Below are 18,273 nucleotides of genomic sequence, written 5' to 3'. Positions count from 1 at the left end.
GCACCTCTGCCTCCATGCTGTCCTACAGACCCACTCCCTCCAACACGCCCTCAGCAGAAGTCCATCCAAAGTAGCACCACAAGTGTAGCAATGTTCAAGCAGCCCTAACAGGGGTTAGAACCACCCCAAAGTGAATCCTGCCCCAGGGAGAATGGAAGATAACCACACACACCAGTCTGAAAGTGACCTCAGCAGTAGACTGGGGGAAGGCACCCAGTCTGACTATATGCCCTGCCTAGCAACAAAAGCTGCTCAGGAGACAACACAGGAAGAATACTCAGGCAGTCCTGTTCAACTGCAGCTGGCAAATGCCTGGTCTGACCCAGCTCAAGCCCAAGACAGCCCCAGACTGGCCCATTAACAATACAGGGACCAAATGCCGCCCACCCTGGGCAAAGAGAGCCATTACAGACAACTGGACTAAATGCAAATATGGCTTAGCCACAAGAATAGGGTACAGGCAACACCCATGGGAGACACCTCTGAAGTGCCAGGCTCTGGTGAACAGGGTACACTGAGCTGCAGGGCACTGCAGGACTCTTCTTCAAAAAGCCACTACTTAAAGAGCAGGATACATAGCTAACTTTCCTACCACATAGACACAGAGAGCTAGACAAAATGAGGAGACAGAGGAATACGTACCAAATTAAAGGACAGGACAAAATAACAGCAAGAGACCTAAGCAAAAGAGATAAATAACATGCCCCATAGAGAATTTTAAATCATGGTCATAAAGATACTCACTAGACATGAGAAAAGAATGGAGGACTTCAGTAAGACCCTCAACAAAGAGACAGAAAACCTAAGTAAGAACCAATCAGAAAAGAAGAAGTCAATAACTGAAATTAAAAATACACTAAAGAGCTCCAACATTTTGGAGCCAGTGGAGGCCTGTTGGGAAAGGACTCCTAAAATGATGAGTATGTCTGGAAGGCTGTGGTCCAAGGCCAATTTTGCTGGCTATCTGTGGGGTCTCCAGAACCAGATGGAACACACAGCTCTTCTTAAAATTGAAGATGTTTATGCTTGAGAAGAAACTGAATTCTATCTAGGCAAAAGATGTGTTTATGTGTACAAACCAAAGAAAAACACAGTGACTCCTGGTGCAAACCAAATAAAACCAGAGTAATCTGGGGGAAAGTAACTCATGCTCATGGAAACAGTGGCACAGTTCATGCCAAATTCCAAAGCAAATTTCCCACTAAAACCACTGGCCACAGCACCCATGTAATGCTGTACCCCTCAAGAATTTAAGCTTACTGAAAAGTAGGGGCACCTGGTGGCTTAGTCAGCTAAGTGTCTGATTCTTGGTTTTGGCTAGGTCATGATCTTAGGTTCATGGGATCAAGCCCCACAATAGGCTCTGCACTCAGTGCAGAGTCTGCTTGATATTCTCTCCCTTTCCCTCTGTACCTCCCCCTACTCACACACTGTCTCTAAACAAATAAATAAAACTTAAAAATACAAAATTACTGAAAAGTAAAGGTATAGATTTTTTTAAAAGAATAAAAGAAATAAAATGAATAAATACTAAAGGGAATGCAAAATAGACTAGAAAGCTAAGAACCAATCAGTGACCTGGAAAACAGTAATGGAAAGCAATCAAGCTGGAAAAAAGAAAAAAAAGAAAGAAGAAAGAAAGAAGAAAGAAAGAAAGAAAGAAAGAAAGAAAGAAAGAAAGAAAGAAAGAAAGAAAAGAAGAAGAAGAAGAAGAAGAAGAAGAAGAAGAAGAAGAAGAAGAAGAAAGAAAGAAAGAAAGAAAGAAAGAAAGAGAAAAAAGAAAGAAGAAAGGGAGGAAGGAAGAAAAGAGTAATTAAAATGAGAATAGGAAAAAAATAAATTAAATAAAAATAGAAATAAATAAAAAATAAAAAATAAAAATGAGAATAGGGCAGCCCAGGTGACTCAGCGGTTTAGTGCTGCTTTCAGCCTACGGCCTGATCCTGGAGACCCGGGATCGAGTTCCACATTAGGCTCCCTGCATGGAGCCTGCTTCTCCCTCTGCCTGTGTCTCTGCCTCTCTCTCTTTCTGTGTATCTCTCATGAATGAATAAATAAAATCTTTTTTAAAAAATGAGAATAGATTAAGGGAACTCATAGACACCATCCAGTATAATAACTTTCACAACTCAGGGATCCCAGAAGGAAAAGAGAGAAAGAAGGGGGCAGAAAATTTATTTGAAGAAATAGCAGCTACTTTCTGAAGCTAACTTCCTGAATCTTGGGAAGGAAACAGTCATTCAGATTCAGGAGGCACAGAGAGCCCTTAACAAAATCAACCCAAGGAGGTCCACACCAAGGCAAATAATAGTTAAAATGAGAAAAAACAGTGTTAAAGAGAGAATTCTAAAAGCAGCAAGAGAAAAGAAAATGGTTACGTACAAGGGAAACCTCATTTTTCAGCAGAAACTTTGCAAGCCAGAAGGGAGGTACATGACATACTCAAAGTGCTGAAAGAAAAAAATCTGAATCCAAGAATACTCTCTCCAGCAAGGCTTTCATTCTGAATAAAAGGAAAAATAAAGAGTTTCTCAGGCAAAAGAATTTATCACTACTAAACCAGTCTTACAAGAAATATTAAAGGAGACTCTGTGAGTGGAAAGAAACACCATAAACACAGGTAAGAAAAGTAGGAAGCATAAAAGCAGTAAAATTGATTATATCTGTACAAATCAATCAAGGGAATCACAAAATATAAGAATGTAAAGTGTGACACCACATACATAAAATGTGGAGGGGAGTGGAGTAAAATTTTAGGGCTGTAAGGATAGGTTAAATTAAATGACCATCAACTTAATATAATTGACTGCTATATGCATGAGATGACATAAATAAACCTAACAGTAACCACAAATCAAACCACAAATAAAAAACTGGTAATAAATATGCAAAAAAGTAGAGAAAAAGAATCCAAGTATATTATTAAAGAAAGACAGTAAACCATGAGAGAGCAAGAAAAGAAAGGAACAGAGAAAAACTGCTAAAACAACTGTAAAACAAGTAACAAAATTGTAATAAGAACATGCCTATCAGTAATTATTTTAAATGTAATGAACTAAACACTCCAATCAAAAGACATAAGGTGATGGAATGGATTGAAGAAAAAAAAAGACTCATCTATATACTACCTATAAAAGGCTCATTGCAGATCTAGACACATGCAGATTGAAAGTAAAAGGATGAAAAATCATTTATCATACAAATAGAAGTGAAAAGAAAGCTGGAGTAGCAAGACTTACATAAAAAAAGACTTTAAAATAAAGACTGTAACAAGAGACAAACACAGACACACATAATCATAAAGGGATCAATCCAACAAAAAGATGTAAGAATTTTGCACCTAAAATCATAGCACCCAAATACATAAAGCAGCTAATAACAAACATAAAGTAAGTAATTAATAGTAATAAAATAATAGTAGAGGACTTAAACACCCCACTTTCATCAATGGATAGATTATCCCAGACAGAAAATCAACAAGGAAACAATGGCTTTGAATGACATATTGGACCAGAGAAATCTAACAGAGATATTCAGAATATTTCATCCCAAAATTGCAGGATACACATTCTTTTCAAGTGCATATAGATCATATATTAGGCCACAAAATATGTCTCAACAATTTCAAAAACACTGAAGTCATCCTATGCATCTTTTCAAACCACAAAGCTAAGAAACTAGGAAACAATCACAAGGAAAAAAAGTCTGGAAAGAACACAAACACATGAAAGTTAAAAGAACATGCTACTAAACAATGAAGGAATAGGTCAACCAAGAAATCAAATGGGAAAATTAAAAACACATTGAGACAAATGAAAATAAAAATGAATGGTCCAAAGTCTTTTGGTGCAGCAAAAGGTGTTCTAAGAGGGAAGTTTATATCAATAAAGGCCTACCCCAAGAAGCAAGAAAAATCTCAAATAAACAACCTAATCTTACACCTAAAATTGCTACCAAAAGAAAAAAAAAAGGAGTAAAACCCAAAACCAGTAGAAGGAAAAGAATGAAATAATAAAAATTAGAGCAGAAATAAATTAAATAGAAACTAGAAAATAATAAAGACAATAGAATAGATCAATGAAACCAAGGAGCTTTTTCTGTGAAAAGATCAAGAAAATGACCTTTAACCAGACTCACCAAAAAAAAAGAAGGAAAGAGGACTCAAAATCAGAAATGAAAGAGGAGACACAATAACCAACACCACAGAAATACAAAGGATTATATGAGAATATGATCAAAAATTACATGCCAAAGTGGATAAATTCCTAGAAACATATAACCTCCCAACACTGAATCAGGAAGAAATAGAAAATTTGAATGAACACACTGATTACCAGCAATGAAATTAAATCAGTAATCAAAAAACTCCTAACAAACAAAAGTCCAGGACCAGATGGCTTCACAGATGACTTCCACCAAACATTCAAAGAAGAGTTGATATATATTCTTCCCAAACAATTCCAATGAATAGAAGAGAAACAAAAGCTTCCAAATTTATTCTGAGGCCAGCAATACTCTGATACCAAAACCAGATGAGGACACTACAAAAAGAGAGAGAGAGAGAGAGAGAACTAAAGGCCAATATCAGTTATGAACAGAGACACAAAAATCTTCAACAAAATATTAGCAAACTGATTCCAACAATACATTAAAAAAATCATTCACCATGATCATTTATTGCCTGGGATGTAAGGGTGGTTCAATATTTGCAAATCAATCAATGTGATAACATCACATAAACAAAAGAAATTAGAAAAACATGATCATTTCAATAGATGCAGAAAAACCATTTGGACAAAGTACAATGCCCATTCATGATAAAAAAAAAAAAACCCTCAAGAAAGTAGGTTTAGAAAGAATATTACTCAACATAATAAAAGTCATATATGAAAAAAAAAACCACAGCTAACAGCATAGTCAACAGGGAAAAACAAGGAGCTTTTCACCTTTTCCCTTAAGATCAGAAACAAGACAAGAAGGATATCTACTCTCGTCACGTTTATTCAGCATATACTCTAAGTCCTAGCTGCAGCAATCAGACAACAGGAAGAAATAAAAGGCATCCAAATAGATGTAGAGAAGTTGTCAAACTTTCTCTATTTGCAGATGACATGATACTATATAGAGAAAACCCTAAAGATTCCACCAAGAAAACTACTAGAACTGATAAATGAATTCAGTAAAGTCACAGGATACAAAATCAATACATAAAAATTCATTGCATTTCTATACACTAATAATAAAGTAGCAGAAAGAGAAATTTAAAAAAAATCCCATTTACAATCACATCAAAAGTAATAAAATACCTAGGAATAAACTTAACCAAGGAAGTGAGAGACCTGTACTCTAAAAACTTTAAAACAATGGTGAAAGAAAATGATGACACAAACAAATAGAACAAAACTCCATGCTCATTAATTGGAAGAACAAACATGGTTAAAATGTCCATACTGCCTGAAGCAATCTACAGATTTAATGCAATCTGTATCAAAATGCCAACAGCACTCTTTATAGAGCTAGAACAAATAATCCCAAAATTTGTATGGGATTGCCAAAGCAATATTGCAAAAGAACAAAAAAAGCTGGAGGTATCACAATCACAGACCTCAAGATATACTACAAAGCTGCAATAATCAAAAAAGTATGGTACTGGCACAAAAAAGGCACACAGATCTATGGAATAGAATAGAGAGCCTAGAAATAAGTGCACAATTACATGGTCAATTAATATTTGACAAATAAGGAAAGAATATCCAATGTGAAAAAGTCTCTTCAACAAATGATGTAAGGTAAAACTGGACAGCAACATACAAAAGAACACAACTGGATCACTTTTTTTTGTTGTTGTTGTTTTGGGTTTTTTTTTTTTTTTGGATCACTTTCTTACACAAAAATAAACTCAAGATCGATTAAAGACCTAAATGTGAGACCTGAAGCCATAAAAATCCTGGAAAAGAGCATGGGCAGTAATTTCTCTGACATCGGCCACAGCAATATTTTTCTAGATATGTCTCCTGAGGCAAGAGAAACAAAAGCAAAAATAAACTATTGGGACTACATCAAAATAATCTACACAGTGAAGGAAACAATCAATACAACTAAAAGGCAACCTACTGACTGGGAGAAGATATTTGCAAATGATTTGTCTGGTCAGGGTCCAAAATACATAAAGAACTTACACAACACCCAAAAAACAAATACTCCAATTAAAAATGGGCAGAAGACATGAATAGACATTTATCTAAGGAAGACATATAGATGGCCAACAAACACATGAAAAGATACTCAACATCACTCATCATCAGGGAAATGACAGTTGTAACCTCAACGAGGTATCAATGTCACACCTGTCAGAATGGCTAAAATCAAAAAATTCAAACAAGTGTTGGCAAGGACATGGAGAAAAAGGAAGCCTCATGCACTGTTGGTGGGAATGCAAACTGGTATAGCCATGGTGGAAAACAGTATGGAGTTTCCTTAAAAAGTTAAAAATGAAACTACCCTACCAATCCAGTAATTGCACACCTAGGTATTTAACTCAAAAATATAAGAACACTAATTCAGGGGGATCCCTGGGTGGCTCAGCAGTTCAGTACCTGCCTTCCACCCAGGGCATGATCCTGGAGTCCTAGGATCGAGTCCGGCATCAGGCTCCCTGCATGGAGCCTGCTTCTCCCTCTGCCTGTGTCTCTGCCTCTCTCTCTCTCTCTCTCTCTCTCTCTCTCTCTTTCTCTTTCTCTCTCTCTGTGTCTCTCAGGAATAAATTAAAAAATCTTAAAAAAAAAAAAAACTAATTCAAAGGGATGCATGTGCTCCCATGTTTACTGCAGCATTATTTACAATAGCTAAATTATGGAAGCAGCCCAAGTGTCCATCGATAGATGAATGGGTAAAGAAGAGGTGGTATATGTATATATATATATTATTCAGCCATATAAAAGAATAAAATCTTGCCATTTGCAGTAATTTGGATGGATCTAGAGAATAATGCTAAGTGAAATAAGTCAGAGAAAGACAAATGCCATATGATTTCACTCATATGTGGAATCTAAGAAAAAAAAATGAGCAAAGAAAAAAAGACAAACTAAAAACAGACTCTTAGCTTTAGAGAATAAACAGATGGTACCAGAAGGGAGATGAGTCGGGGTGGGTGAAATAGGTAAAGAGAATTAAGAGTATACTCACCGGGATGAGCACTGTGTAATATAGAGATTATTGAATCACTATATTGTACCCCTGAAACCGATATATATATATATAAATTATACTGGAATTATAATTTTTAAAAATATGAAAAACAAGTAATAATAAAAACAAGTAATAATAAAATAAAAAACAATAATAATATAATAATAATAAATATTATTTATTTATAATTAATTAATAATAATTAATATTAAAAATAATATAATAATAATAAAATAAAAAACAAGTAATAATAAAATAAAATACATAGTGCTGTGACAATGAATCACATTCTGGATATTTGATCCAAGACAATCAGAAATTTAAATATAAAAAAATGAAACTGTAAAATTGCTGGAAGAAAACACTGACTACTTCCTCTATAACTTTGGACAGAGGAAGACCTTTCTGACCTGTGATCGAAGTCCAAAAGTCATTTTAAAAAAAGACTGACAAATTTATTACATAAATTTTTAAAAATTTCTATTAGATACTTTAAACAAAGCCAAAAAATGAGTAACAAACTGGCCAAAAAAATTATGACTCATACGATAATCAAAAGCCTAATTTCCCTTAATATGTAAAAAAAAAAAAAAAAAAAAAAAACCTCCTAGGGATTGAGGGAAAAGAGACCAATACCCTTTAACCTGTCCAAAATACCTGATATCACTTACAATAAATGAAATTCAAATAAAATTAAACTACAATATGTCATTTCTCAGAAGCCTAGCATTTGATAACATATGCTGCTGTCAAAACTGAGGGCAAAGAGGCACCTCCTACTTTGCTGACCAACATGCATGTGCCCTGTGGAGAGCCATTTGGCCATAACTAAAACTTCCAAATGCATTCTCCCTCCTCCACCTAGCAATTGCAATTCTAGGAACTTATCCAAGGTAAACTTCCCATGTGCTAGTTGACACACATACAATGTTATTCACTATAGCATTATTTGTAGCAGAAAAAAAAAAGGAAAAATAAGCCAAGTGTGTATCTATATAAAATCAGTTATGTACATTAATATGCCCACTTATCTCTAGATACTGATAGAGAAAGATGCCTATGATATATTGTTATGGAAGAAGAAGGAGGAGTGAAGGGAGAGTTAGGGGAGGGGTGGAGGAGGAAGAGGAAGAAGAAAGTTGTGTAAGAAAGGGATAAATAAAAAATATATATATTTATCTTTGCTTGTATATTTCAAAGATATGAAACTAATAAAAGAAGATGAGGCAAATGTGTAAAAATGAAGTGATCAAAAACAGGCAAGAGTGATACTCCTTCATGTTACCCCTTAAATACTACTGTTTTATTTTTTTGAACCATACGAAAATAACACCTATTCAAAAAGTTTAAAGCCTAAAGTGTCAACAGATGAACGAAATCATTGCCAGATTTTAAAAACTAAAAAGAATTGAGAGCTCTTAAAAATAATGTCATAGATATCAAGGATCCTTTGATAGATTTTGTGTATCATACCCTTTTATGATTTCTTCCTATGATGTGACTGTTTTTACAACAGAACTTTCCCTGCCATTATCCTCCACACCATTTCCCCCAGCCTGAACTAAGACTGATCAAAAGGCTCAGGAGCCTTTACCACAGGCAGAGAAGGAACTTGAAAGTTGACATCAGCTTGTTGTTTTCACGCCTAACAATTCATCCACGCACAACTATGTAGTATTTTCCCTTTAAAAGTATAGACATTATAATTATTTATATTCTATCTATACAACAACAATATGCTCTATACTAGGACAAAAGGACAAAAAAGAACCAGATGAAATAGGTCTGTACGAACAACATTGGGAAAATAGAGAATGGAGTTATAACTGTTTCAAGAAAGATACATAAAATCAATTTCAACAAGATGAAAGTGTCAAAACTGGCAACTGAAGCCAACATGCTTTACCCATAAAAGAGATGGTGAATGCTCTCTCCCTTGGGGAAACCTTCCCCGCCAAACCACCCCAACCGATGGCAACAGATTCACCAAATCTGCCAGCACTGAGAAATGAAAGACAGAGGAGACATTCAAAAGCGATCAAGCATTTGGGAAAAATAAGAAGGAATGAATGAGTTGGTTCTGACCAAATTTAAAATGCTAAAGTAAGGAGACAAATTTGGAAATAAAGTTGTGGAAAACATCACATACTAGAAAGGTTATTCCGAGGGCATCTTAAGATATAGAGTATTTTCTCAAAATTCTTATCCAGACCACAAAACAACAATACCATATTCGCAACTTGGTGGAGCTGTTTTATTAAAAATATCAATCCCCATTTTATAGCAGGGAAACTGTGGCTTAGAAAAGTAACATAGATTTTGGGAGCCTATGCTCTTGCCCTCCCAAGGCATCAAAAAGTGACAGCAGACAACCAACAGGGACAAAAAACATAAACACAGTTTCAAAAACAAACCAAAATTAGCAACGTGAGGGCCATTTTTCCAGTGAACGGTACTTCCCCGTATCACAGGAGCACATGTAGGTTCTCACTCTTTTGCATAAGAGGAGAAATAAAAAGAGCAGCAACAAAAAACTAGTACATCTCAATGTCTTCCTAAGTGCCAAGTTCTTTGCCTGCACTATTTCATTCTCTCCTTGCAACGTGTAAGGTCAGTACCATTATCATCCCATTTAAAGATAAGGAAATGAGAACTTGGAAAAGTTAGGCAACTTACCACCTCACTCAACCACCAAGTGGCAAAGCCAAAATTCAAACATGAGCCTGAACCCATGCCTATCTCAGAGGCCATAAAACCTGAGAGGTTAGGCTCTGGGGAGAGATTGCCTGAACATGAATCCTGGCACTAACACCTCTGAGCAGGGCCACTGTGGGTTAATTACTAAACTATCTTGCCCTTGTGCCTCGTCTAACTCATCTGCAACATTGAGAGCTATACTGGTTCTTAGGGTTCTTCTAAGAATGAAATGAGTTAAATGAATAAAGCACTTAAGAGTATGCCCACACACGGTATCCTATATGATCACAGATGTTAGCTAGTATGAACAGGATTGCTATTGGTACTTTAGCACTCTCAACTCTTTCAGCACTGCAAAATAATGAGTGTTTATGAGATTTCCCGTATCCATTAGGAATTTTAATTTATCTTCAATAAGCCTAACAAAAAAGAAAGGTTGCCACATATTTTAGAAAATTTTCTCCTAAAAACATTTATGGGATTAATGGAATCTCCTTTAACTATCCCAAAAAGTCATTATAAGGAACAATGAGGTTAGATAAACAAGCCACCATTGTTTGTGAGAACATTATTTGACTGAATAGTGAGAGCCATGTACCAATATTTGATTGCATTTCCTTTGTATTTTTGATCACCAAAGGATTTGCAATTAATATTAATTCTTTTTATAAGGAAAACCAAAACATTTTATCAAGCAGACCCAAGCAACCAAATTCTTTAGAGTTTACCTTTGCTCTTTGCTAATTCTCCCCCATGTTAATCTGAGAAGTACAATACCATAGTAGTTCAAGATTTCAACCAAACTGAGTTTAGATGCAGAAAAAAATTGTTGTCCCTCTAGTTCCAGTCTATATGTATGATTTACAAAGCATAGGTTACTAGCTTACATAAATTCTAGACAAAAGAAAAAATACTCACCTTGGGGATAATGACAATATTTTTGGAGAAATATCCCATCACACGATTATGTAAACATTCAAGCAAAATATTTTCTCTAAACTTAGAGACACACTGGAAATAAGTAGATTTTACTGAATTCTAAACTGGTTCAATTTCCCAGCTGGACTATTTCTTTATGTTTGCATAGATTGATGTTTTTTAATTAACTGACTTTGGACAGCACTTGCATTCTCTGTGCATAAAAATATTTTCTTATTTCCTGTTCACTTTGTGTTAGACACACTTGTCTGTTTCACCACACTGGAAAATTAAGTTGGAACAGATATTTTCAGAGATATGTAGAGACCACAACAAAATGAGGGAGGGAGGAATCCCTCCGATTGCCATTGAATGAGGAAGAAATGTGAATTTGCTACAGATACACTCCCACAGAAGAAAGAATTAGGAAGCCTATTATTTGCCATTTTCGGCTGAACTTCTAGGAGGAATGAAACACAATTTTTTAAATGACTCAGTAGGAGAAAGGCAAAGGAAACTATTTAAGTCTATAATATCTTATTAATCTCTTGTGACAAGAATGCCTTTGCACTTTCTAACAGGGGAAGGGGACACGTGAGAAAGGTGTATGTGAGCCAGGGGTATACGTCACCAATGGAACAAGGAAGGGTTTTCAGTGTCGCACGTATTATCCTGTGTTCTATTTTAGGTGGCTTACCCATTCTGTCTTCTCTGCTAGTACCCTTCCTTCCAGTGAGAGGACAAGTGCAGATGGTGGACTTGAGAGGCTGCAGAATGGGTGAGACATCTAAAATAGAACATAAGGTAATATGTGCCACAACGAAAGGCTTCCTCATTCAGTTGGCCAACTACATCATCATGAGGAACGGTGCTGACATATGGCTATGGGGAAAAAAATGGAAAAGATAAATAAAAACAGAAACCAAACATTTTATAACATGCTACAGGACTAAAAATCTGCACAAAATAATATGAAAAATGTTGTGTTCAAGGGTAATACTATCTACCTGCTATGTCTACCTACCCTGTGCCTTGCTCTGTGCCAGGTAAGCTGCATAATGTCCTTCGGGACTTTCACAAGTACATAATTGATATCCTGAAGACATTTTTCAGCTGCCAGATTCCTGAACAGTTAGGTTCCAGGCAGAGCCTTAAATCTTTCATATGTATTGTCCAATTTAACTCCCACAATAATTTTATGAGATAAGTATCATGATTGTAGATATTATTACCTCTTTTATGCATGAGGAACCTGAGGCCTGGAGCTATTATGTGCTGTCCAACTATATAAATTCTCAAATGGGAGAATAATGGCAGAATATGAAAAGCACTGGAATTAGTAGGTTGGGATTAGATAATAATCTAATCTAAAAGAACTAAAAAGAAATATGCAAAGATGGCCCATCTCTCTAGTAATCAAGGAAGTACTCGTACAATAGTGAAATAACATTTAGGCCATCAGATTTTTAAAAAGAGGCACCTGGGTGGCTCAGTGGTTGAGCATCTGCCTTCGGCTCAGGGCGTGATCCTGGAGTTCCAGGATCGAGTCCCACATCAGGCTCCCATGAGGACCCTGCTTCTCCCTCTGCCTGTGTCTCTGCCTCTCTCCCTGTGTCTCTCATGAAAAAAATAAGAAAGTCTTTTTAAAAAAGATTTTAAAAAAGAAAAAGATAGGTACCATCCACTATTTGCTAACATGCAAGGAAATAAGCATTTTCTTGTAACATCAATAGGCGTGTAGATTTACTCAACCATTCAGAAGGACAAGTTGACACAATGCACATGCCCTTCAGCCCAAAAATCCTAATTGACATGTAGAAAAATATTACCAACACTTTAGTCCAAACCACCATCATTTGGCCTATTGCAGTGTATTCTATGTTAGTCAGCTTTGCTGCAATAACAAACCACCCAATATCTTCAGAGTTTATGGTAACATACACATATTTCCCACCATGTGATTATGCAAGGGTTGAAAATTTGCTAGAGACTGTGGCTCTTCTTCACATGTCTTTTCATTCTAGGATCCAGTCTGAATCGGTAAAAAAATATTAGAAGGCCGAGAAGACCCATGCAATCTGATTTAAGGACTTTAATATGTCATGTCTATACACATTCCAATGAACCAAAGCCAGCTACATGGTCCAGGCTTGATAACCAGATAGATGGGCAACAGTGGGGAAGGGAGACACAGGGATATTCCTGTAGGGTGGCACCACATACCAAATGGCAAGAAAGTACAAATGTAATTCTTGTTCAGGGAAAAAAGGAAGTAATTGACTATGAATAACCATAGACTCACTCTCCTAACTGGTCCTCCATACTGCAGCCAGAGTGATCCAATTAAAACAGAAGTCTGATCTTGTAATTCTTCTACTCAAAACATTCCAACAGCTACACATCCCACTCAGAGTAAAAACCAGTCTTCACCATGGCCTAGAAGACCTGGATGTTTTGATTTCCCTCCTGTAGCCATTACCTTTGTGATCACTCCCTCATGAAAACTCTTCTTTAGCCACACTTGCTTCCCACCTACCTCAGGGCCTTTGCACATACTCAGCTACCTTACCTAAAGCACTCCACATTCAGATATGCCTGGGCCTATCTCCTCTGCTTCCTTTAGGCTTCATTCAATGGCAACTTAAAAGTAGATATTGGTTTTTACATCAACCTATACATGTAATAAAACTGCACAGAACTGCACATACACACACAAATGAGTACATGTAAAAACTGGGAGAATTTGAATGAGGTCTACAGCCTACACAATTACCAGTTTCATCATTTTGATATGATACTATACTCATGCAAGATATTACCATGGGAAAAGTTGGATAAAGTGTTATTTGTACTACTTTGTGACTTTCAGTAAGTCTATAATTCTCTCAGAATTAGTTTTGTTCCTAAATGAGAAAAAAAATAGGTGAGCAATCAGCTTGCATAAAATGATACCCCCAAACCATATATACTTTTATTCTATTCCACTTCACTGTCCTTATCATAAGCTGACAGATTTATATATTTTGATATAGCCAATACATTTATTTGATTATTGTCAGTTTCCCCTACTAGAAAATAAATCTATGGCAGTGAGCTTTGTCAATTGCGTTTACTGTTGATTCCCCGGCATCAAGAAGAATGCCTAGCATATAGTAACTACTCAATAAACATCTATTGATAAGAATAAATGTGCCCAGTAGCCAAAATTGGAAACTATCTAAATGTTCATAAATAAGGAACAATTAAATTTTGATATGTGGTCAAACACTGTGCAGTAATTTAAAAAATGAAGTAGATCTCTATGTACTCACACAGAAGAGCTCCATGATATATTTCCAAGAGTAAAAATAAGTTACATGAAATTGGCACAACATGATCCCAATTAGTAAAGCAGAAAATCATAATGCTTAAGAACAGGGATTCTACATGCACATCTTTGTTCCACTCCTCATCTGCAGGGTGGCCTTGAACAAGTGATTTAATCTCATTTGCCTCAATTTACACATCTGTAAAATCAAAATAATGCTGCAGGGTTAAATGAGTAAAGACTGTGACACCGTATAATATATCTCTAGTACTCGGCACATTATAAACATTTAACATATGTTAGTTATGATTATTATTTATGTACAAAAATCTGATACAATTATACATACAAGTGTTTTAAATCCATAGAAAAAGGTCAAGAATGAAACAGAAAAGTGTTAGCAGCTGTGACCGTAGGGAGCGATAAGGAAAGGGATGTGGGACTTTCTTTTTTAATTAAAAAAACCACACATCCAAGGGGTCAAATATAAATCATTTTAAATTACATAAACGAATGCTTTCTTCCATAACTGATGGATAATCAAGGATTAACTACAGCTGCTTCACCTAAATTTGCAGTGGATTTGCAGGGCCCGGGAGCCCACACACAGGGCTGAGGCTGCTGATCCCTGAGGCCCTGTCCCAGCACTCCTAATTGTTGAGAAATGCTGACATGGGTGCTAGTGCCCAAGGTGTTTTGAAGGGCAGGAGTATGAGCAAACGCTTCTCTCTCTCTCTCTCTCACCCTCCTTTCCATCCATTAGGGATTCTATTAAATGGGGCCTTGCACTATGGAAAACTGTTTCAACTCAGAGAATTCTGCTAAGGACTCCGCCACTTGCTGGCTTACAGCTGGTAGGTCAGTTAATTCTTGTCCCATTTTCTCCAGGTTACATTTTGTCTTTTGAAAAACAGCTCAGCACTGTTTTAGCTTGTTGCTCAATGGATGGATGATGGATGTTTGCAATTCATCTTTCTCATCCTCCTACTTCCTGCCTTTACTTTTATCTTTTTTACTTTTTATTTAAATCACGTATTTTTATGCTTAATCATTTTTGTTTCTTTGCTTATCAGCCTCTTTCTCATATTTTTTTCTATACCTTTTATTTACCATTATTTTAAAATATAATTTCATCATTCTCTTTAACTTTTATTATTTTTGTTTTTATCCATTTTATTTTGAAATATCAAATATCAATAAATTCAATAAAAAATGCCATCCTTATCTTTTTTTAGCTTTTTCTTTGTTAGGTTTGTAAAATCTTTTGTCTCATTTTTAAACATAATCCCTATTTGTTTTACATTTTGTGGGAAATTTAATCAAATTTTTCTCTTCTCCTTTCTTAAATTTTAGTTCAGTTTTATGTCATGATTTACCTTTATAATGGCTGGCTGACAGCACAGGCAAAGTGGTGGTAATATAGACAAATGCACCATGCTGTTAGAACAATCTGGAGGTCTATGATCTTTCAGCTCTCCCTGGAGGACCCCTATAGTTCTAACACCTTCTTCACCCCTACTTAGCAAAAGGCCTCCTTTTATAATGTTTATTTTCTAAATATATTACTCCACAGTCATCATGACGGAATAGGTACTATCTCATCTCTCTGTGCAGAGATCCCTATGCTAAAATTCATAGTTAGACCAATCTAAGAAGTCCAAGTTGGGCAAGAGATTACAGTAAGAGAAATCTGCCTTTTCAACATGTCTAGACTGAGTATGGCTAAACCACCCATACACTTCTATCAAAGAAGCCAAAGCACAATGTCCATATTCAGATTTCTGACAACACTTCTATGTCACCCTGATAATTTACTTCTTAGTCTTCTCCCTTCTCAGTAGACCTCTAGAAAGAACCCCCAATGGATTAGTTTCGTCAGCTATCTTCATTCATTATTAGACATAGAAGCTCAAAAAAAACCAAGTTGATCCTTGCTAGAGTGGGAGAGAGGAGGATTTTTTGTTCTGTTTTGCCTTAACTGAACCAGCTCTGCTCTAACTAGATAACATCATAGACATACAGTAAAGCCACTAAGTGGTATGGTCTACTTAGCCTATCAAAATCAAATGTAGAGATAATGTTTCGTCAACTGAGGGATTTATATGATCCACAAAATGTTTCAAGATACAGTACTACAGCTCAGTTTGGGTTTCGCCTTCCCTATGTCTCTTCCCCATAGAGAAACACAAAGACATATGAGAAAAGAACCTGGTTAGTTTTGGGGGCTTAGGCCATAACATTAATATTTCTAGTTTCCTGCAGTTTTCTCCCATTATGCCTCTAGTTTATTCTTTTGGGATCCTTTCCCCGTGGACCCAGCTGTTGGGTCCAATTGCTATTGTCCAATCTCCATGATTTTATCCACTCACCACCAACAGTCCTAGGAAATGACATTGATCAAGTATCTTGATTGAAGATCTAAAGCATCCAGCCATTCCTATTCACTACACACACATCCACAACTCTCTGCAATCAACTCACTCTCTAGGGAAGGTCCTTCTGGTCAGGTGTCTTCTAAGATCTGTCCACCTAGGCCATAACCTGACTCCTTTAAATTTGGTCTGTTCAGGAGCACCTGGGTGGCTTAGTCAGTTAGGCATCCAACTCTTGATTTCAGCTCAGGGTAGATGAGACTGAGCCCAGCATCAGGTTCCATGCTAGGCTGCCTCTCCCCTCCTTTCTCTTTCTCTCTCTCTCTCTCTCTCCTTCTCCAAAAAAGAAGAAAAAAAAGTTTTCAATACTTTAAAAATTAAATAAATAAATAAATTTGGTCTGTTCAACTAGCAACTGCAACTTTAACTTATGCTAAGCTGCATACTAATGCCGGCATCTATATTTCCTTATCATTAATAATGTACCACCCAGTGAATGTGAATCCTCTGGAATTACACTGCAAAAGAATTCAACAACAAAGATCTTCATGGGGTAGTTTTTCTAATCCATTTTAACAGTAGATACCTGCAGCAAAAGACATGGATTTTGGAAATCCATTTGCTGTGTTCCATGTTTAGGATCCTCCTTTTTCTTCCTAGCCATGCAGGGGAGAGATCTGTACTACAAGTGCTGCTCTGGTGACTGTCTACTTCAGAGAGCACCTGCCGTGAAGTTCACACTCTAGAAATATGTCCATTTAGCTCATTCTTTCATTTCCCAGATAAGCTGTACACACCTGCTGGCCCACCTGTGCTGTGATAAGGAGGAGAAAGCTTTGCCATTATCTGCCATTATCTTTTTCCAGAACTTGGTTTCATTTCACTTCAGACTCTGACAGGAAAGCATTTATCTGGATGAAAGATCTAAATGTGAGACAAGAATCCATCAAAATCCTAGAGGAGAACACAGGCAACACCCTTTTTGAACTTGGCCACAGCAACTTCTTGCAAGATACATCTATGAAGGCAAGGGAAACAAAAGCAAAAATGAATTATTGGGACTTAATCAAGATAAAAAGCTTCTGCACAGCAAAAGAAACAGTCAGCAAAACTAAAAGACAACCTACAGAATGGGAGAAGATATTCGCAAATGACCTATCAGATAAAGGGCTAGTTTCCAAGATCTATAAAGAACTTATTAAACTCAACAGCAAAGAAACCAACAAACCAATCATGAAATGGGCAAAAGACATAAACAGAAATTTCACCAAAGAAGAGATAGACATGGCCAACAAGCACATGAGAAAATGCTCCGCATCACTTGCCATCAGGGAAATACAAATCAAAACCACAATGAGATACCACCTCACACCAGTGAGAATGGGGAAAATTAACAAGACAGGAAACCACAAATGTTGGAGAGGATGTGGAGAAAGGGGAACCCTCTTGCACTGCTGGTGGGAATGTGAACTGGTGCAGCCACTCTGGAAAACTGTGTGGAGGTTCCTCAAAGAGTTAAAAATAGACCTGCCCTACGACCCAGCAATTGCACTGCTGGGGATTTACCCCAAAGATACAGATGCAGTGAAATGCCAGGACACCTGCACCCCAATGTTTATAGCAATGTCCACAATAGCCAAACTGTGGAAGGAGCCTCAGTGTCCATCTAAAGATGAATGGATAAAGAAGATGTGGTCTATGTATACAATGGAATATTCCTCAGCCGTTAGAAATGACAAATACCCACCATTTGCTTCAACGTGGATGGACTGGAGGGTATTATGCTGAGTG

The 18,273-nt window shown here is 36.5% G+C and overlaps 1 pseudogene; it reads left to right on the top strand.

Annotated features, from left to right (window-relative positions):
• The first annotated feature begins 922 nt into the window (after positions 1 to 922).
• On the top strand, positions 923 to 1,254 carry LOC100682682 (annotated as a pseudogene).
• Positions 1,255 to 18,273: the final 17,019 nt, after the last annotated feature.

Source organism: Canis lupus, chromosome 27 (genome assembly GCF_011100685.1).
Source record: "Canis lupus familiaris isolate Mischka breed German Shepherd chromosome 27, alternate assembly UU_Cfam_GSD_1.0, whole genome shotgun sequence".
Classification (NCBI taxonomy): domain Eukaryota; kingdom Metazoa; phylum Chordata; class Mammalia; order Carnivora; family Canidae; genus Canis; species Canis lupus.
The sequence above is the reverse complement of the archived record's forward strand: the minus strand, read 5'-3'. Positions and strand labels throughout refer to the sequence as shown.